We start from the raw sequence: 6,000 nt of genomic DNA on the forward strand, positions 1-6,000 counted from the left end.
AACCATACATAAATTTGGAATGTGTTCAGAAGTATCATCATTTAAATATTGTATGATTAATATACTCTAATGTGTACTATTTTTAACATTTCTTTTGTTGAAACAAAATTGTCCAGTGCATTTTTTCATACTTTTCTGTTGTAAGCCAGAGTCTATTTAAAATTAAAATCCTACTTCCTGTAATCCCAGGAGCAATAGTCTTCCCATGTATATTTTTAATATTAACACTTCTGCCAAGAGTTAATTTTAAAACATATTTTACATAGTAAATTATAATCGTACAGATTTTAGATAAATAAAGTTAAAAAAACTCATACAGGCTTTAAGGGAAAGTCTATAGTAAAAAAAAAAAAATATATATATATATATATATATATATATATATATACTGTATATTAACTCTTTAGAGCATTTTATTACTTTAAGCCCTGTAATAATGCAGCTCCCAAGCGGTTCCAGAGGCTGAGCAGACACAGTCAGTGAATGGCTGCTTCTTGTATTTGTTGTTCCTGATTGGCTCACTTGTTTTACACACATGAGCATAAAGGCTGTGACACACTGCAAGCGGAGCGGTGCGCAGCGTGTAGATGCAGCTGTGCGCGCTCAGTGTGTCCTGCCTTTTCATCTCTGAGCACTCTGCTTTGTCAGGTCGCATAGTTGAGCGTTTAGAGATAAAATATATCTGAACTTCAGAAGCGACACAATGCGAAGCAGCTGCTTCGCCTCGCGCTGCATCGCATGCAGTGTGTCACTGCCTTAATGCATTACAGCTCACAAGAGTTACTTTGCATATATATTTAGCTCCATTTCAGGTGTTAAACACATAGGGCCAAATTACGACTGGAGCTCTAACTGTTACACACGAGCAATAAGGGGTTTATCCCGGATGTTTGTGTGCATCGGAAATAGCGTATTACAAGTTGAAAGTAAACGGGTTCACTTGAGCGCAATTAAAGTGCTTCAGGAGATTAGACATTACAAGCAGTGTGTGCTGTGGCTCTCTGGAATACAATAGGTTCATTACAGTGCAACAGGAGATCAGACGTTTTTATGACAAATCCACAGACGTTTTTCTTTATTTACAGGATTCTCACGGGGCAGCAACACACTTTACATAGTCAACTACTGCTTCACTAAATAATTACTTACACAATTATATATTATATTTAAAAAAGGAAGGTACTTAAAGGGATGCTAAATCCAAGCGTTTAACAAACTCTAGGATTTACCATCACTAAAAATCAAGAGGAGTTTCATTGATCAAACTTGTACAAAAAGGTGCTAAACTCACCCTTTCTGTGCCATTGCACAGCGTTATATTCAGCGGCTCTAGCCGCCCACGGCACAACGATCTTCTACCAATGAATTGCCGCTTGTACCTCTAAACCATTGGCTATTGGTTCAAAGTTGCAAACGTCACCTCATTGAAGGAGATTGTTGTGCCGTGGGCGGCCTGTGACGCTGAATTTAGCGCTGTGTAACGGCACAGAAAGGGTGAGTTTAGCACCCTTTTTTAGAAGTTTGATTAGTGAAACTCCCCTTGATCTTTAGTGATGGTAAATCGTAGTGTTTGTTAAATGATGGACCTGCAGGCTGCACTGTGTGTGCCCCCCAACCCTGCTCCTAATAACCCACATCCCCGGCCCTCCCATCAGTGAGCCCTCTTGTCTACTTTAGATTGAGCCTTAAAAATAATTTCAATATAAAAGATGTGTCCCAGGATTAGGTCCTTGCAGTGCTAATCTAACAAGGAGCCAATACAGCATTTTTTTTTTTTGTAAACAACTGTAGCTCTCTGGAGCAGATTAAACGGGGTGTGCGGGGAGGGTGCAATGCAGGATGGAAGGCTAACTTGGCGAGGCAGACCCCTACATTTGTGACTGTCTGCATAAATCGTGACAGTTGGGAGGTATGATGTATGTATATATACAGTATATATAAATATTATTTATTTATATTTATATGTGTGAACATATGTATTTTGAGAAAACCGCGTATGCAGCAAAACATGTTTTTAGGATGTGAGAAGGGTTGATGGGGGCTCTTAAACTTGTTTTTAAAGAATCTTAAGCTTCGGTTTACTTTAGTATTAAAGGGACAGTTCACCCAAAAATGTTCTCCCCTTTAAATTATTCCCAATAATCCATTTTATCTGCTAGAGTATATTAAATTGTTTACAAGTAGCTCCTTTACTCCTATTTCAGCATTTGAAATAGCTGATTTAGTCTGTGTTATAGCCACCTATACTGAAAGTTTCAACACTGGAGTATATGCTATTGACAAGCTTAAGTAAACACAGCCAGCAGAAGAAGTTACACTCTCAGTGGGATGCAGGATAGTTAAGTAATAAAATAATTTTCCATTGTTCTCTCTATGTATTGAGCTTTGGTTTTCTAGACAAATATAAGATAAGGAAGCAAGTGTGTGTACACAAAGTGATAACATTAATGATATCTGATATAACCTTTAAGTTCAACCCCTTGTAGTAGGCTGTGGTTTCAAAGCACAAAACCAGCTACTTCTTATACACAAATAAACCGGAAAATGCAATTTCTAAAATATTTTATACTCTGCAGCTGGTATAACAAGTCAATGAAAATACGTTAATGGAAAAACAATTTTACAGTGTACTGTCCCTTTAATATAATTAGAGCCTCTTTGAAGATAGAGCACTGCAAGATTGTGGGGAGCTGTCACGCTATGCTATATGCGATGCAGTATCACTGCAAGAGATCTTGATATTTATATTATATTTAAAACTTAGTTCGTTTACATACAAGTGAAGCAGCTGCATAATAAGGGAAGATTCCTAAATATCAAAGACAAATTGACACTTCTATGGCTGCCTGAACAAACGCCAGTCTGATACACTTGTAACAATTTCCTTCTGGGCGTGCTGCCAAATATATTTAATCCCTTAAAGTGATACTAAACCAAATTTTTTTTTTCTTTAAAGGGACACTGAACCCAAATTTTTTCTTTCATGATTCAGATAGAGCATGTAATTTTAAGCAACTTTCTAATTTAATTCTATTATCCCATTTTCTTTGTTCTCTTGCTATCTTTTTTATTTTTTTATTTTTAAAAGTAGGAATGTAAAGCTTAGGAGCCGGCCCATTTTTGGTTCAGAACCTGGGTTATGCTTGCTTATTGGTAGCTAAATGTAGCTACCAATAAGCAAGCGCTAAACCTAAAATGGGCTGGCTCCTAAGCTTTACATACCTGTTTTTTTAGATAGCAAACAAAGAAAAATTGATTATAGGAGCAAATTAGAAAGTTGCTTAAAATTGCATGCTTTATCTGAATTATTAAAGAAAGAATTTGGGTTTATTAACAGCAATTACAAGCGTGGAGAAGTCAGTTTGTTACGTTCAAACAATATATTTGCAGGCTATTTGCTGGGGCATATTTTTAATAATAGAAGCCTTGTAATGTTTGAAGATACAACATAGCTATAACCAGCTTATGTTATCAAGCTTTGTAATGATTACTTTGATAAGGTCAGCATTCATTTATATGTGAATCCTATAATGATCCCAGTTATTTAAAGTGGTATTACTCCTTGGCCATTACTATCATATTGGGAGGGACATGAACTACTAGTAATTATAGCCAGAGGGTATTATTTAATGTATATGGTTGCTCAGTATGATCCTTAATTTGATCAATAAGAAAATGTATTTATTCATTGATCTATTGGTGGCATGAAGCAATAAGATACAATATTTAGGATTACAGGCAAATCAGATTTAACTTCAGTTTTGGAGCACTGATATTTATAAGGGATTCAAAACATCTTAAACTCCACATATTTAGTGTGGAATTCCTCATTTGAGGATTCAATTATTTAAATATAAGAGACCATGACCAATCCAATTTAACTATTCAGAAGCAGGAGAGGTCATTTTTATAACAAGGATGAGAAGAGGCGCACAAATGTGTGTATCAGAAAGCACAGTGTGAGGACGAACTACAGATGATCTTTACACAGGGTACTCACAATAGTTCAAAGCACACCAGTGTGCTTGTGGATATGAGCTGGTAATCAGAGCTGACCAGCTGGCTCTCTCCGGTCTGCAGCTATCCTGGATAGAATTCAGCATCTGGAAGTGAGGCTGCTTGTTGTATGTGAATCAAAGGCACCAATTGTAATAAAGTCCTGTGTGAAGATAGACCATAGAGGTTGTGTTAGTCCTATCTGATGTGTTAGTAGATTTATTGAATGCGTGAAGTCCAAGCGTATATTTCCTTAGACTGGGGGTTGTGATAACATTCACTAAAAATGCAAGTTTAAATGCAAGTTTAAAATTAAATGTATATTATAGTGAAGAATTGCTCGATAGGAACAATAAATGGCACAGAAAATACGTTTTCCAAATAAAATATCACAATTTAATACAAGTTACATAAGAAAATATGGATCCATATCAATATTAGTATTATCTTAAAAACAATATTTCGGTATAAACCTAAAACATTTAAAATGAGTGAAGTCTATCTGACAAGATCTTCACGTATACAAGAAAGGGGGAGCGAAATATGTTGTCAGGTTATTCTCTAATAAAAACCTGCTGGATGTCTAAATGTGCAGGAGTGTAAAGTTGGCAGTGATTAAAACATATGTGTGAAGGTAGAGTGGGCTAAAATTAATAGATAGTGTAAACCCTAAGGTTGGGGAATTTACCTATAAGTAGTATACTTTGAAAATCAGCATGTCAGCGATATGCTTTGGGAGATCAGCATATGAGCATTGTAATCTGTTGTGACAATTACATAACAGCTGTATAACAAATACTAAATGTTCTAATAAAATAACAGTATAGATATAGCAGTAAGAAAACAGATATGGTGTGGAAAAATAATGTGATCTCTAGATAACAGTGGTGACAATCCAAATTGGTGGGAGGTAGTTCAATCCGTGAGAAAACATAAAATCCAAAGGTTATGCAAAGAAAAATAAAATCCACACAGAAATGTATTTCCAAAATATATATTTCCTTCAAAAATGGTGATGTCTCAAAAAAATGGAAAAAATATAAAAAATGTAGCTAGTGTGTGCACAAACTAGTGAACGTGATCACTGAGAAAACAATAGAAAAAACTTCAAAATATTTTAAAAAACTTCAGAGAGCCTGTGATTCTCGAAAAATAGTTAACAATCAGCTTCCTGATAGTATATATTCCTGAGATGGCTAAAACAATAGTTCAGAAAAAGAAAACAAATAGAATTAAAAAAATAGAGTTCAAAAAATAAAATTCAAAAAATAGAATTCAAAAAATAAAATTCAGAAAATAAAACAAAAATAGAAGAAAATGTCTTGGGGAATCCTCAAAACCTGTAAACAAAAGATAACAACATAGTAGAAAGGCCTCTATTGCAGGCCGAAACGCGTTGACAAGTATATGGTGAGCATTATCCCTTCTAACTATTGGATATCAATAACAATATCACACTATGTTGTTATCTTTTGTTTACAGGTTTTGAGGATTCCCCAAGACATTTTCTTCTATTTTTGTTTTATTTTCTGAATTTTATTTTTGGAATTCTATTTTTTGAATTTTATTTTTTGAACTCTATTTTTTTAATTCTATTTGTTTTCTTTTTCTGAACTATTGTTTTAGCCATCTCAGGAATATATACTATCAGGAAGCTGATTGTTAACTATTTTTCGAGAATCACAGGCTCTCTGAAGTTTTTTAAAATATTTTGAAGTTTTTTCTATTGTTTTCTCAGTGATCACGTTCACTAGTTTGTGCACACACTAGCTACATTTTTTATATTTTTTCCATTTTTTTGAGACATCACCATTTTTGAAGGAAATATATATTTTGGAAATACATTTCTGTGTGGATTTTATTTTTCTTTGCATAACCTTTGGATTTTATGTTTTCTCACGGATTGAACTACCTCCCACCAATTTGGATTTTCACCACTGTTATCTAGAGATCACATTATTTTTCCACACCATATCTGTTTTCTTACTGCTATATCTATACTGT

This window comes from Bombina bombina, chromosome 1 (genome assembly GCF_027579735.1).
Source record: "Bombina bombina isolate aBomBom1 chromosome 1, aBomBom1.pri, whole genome shotgun sequence".
Taxonomy (NCBI): Eukaryota; Metazoa; Chordata; class Amphibia; order Anura; family Bombinatoridae; genus Bombina; species Bombina bombina.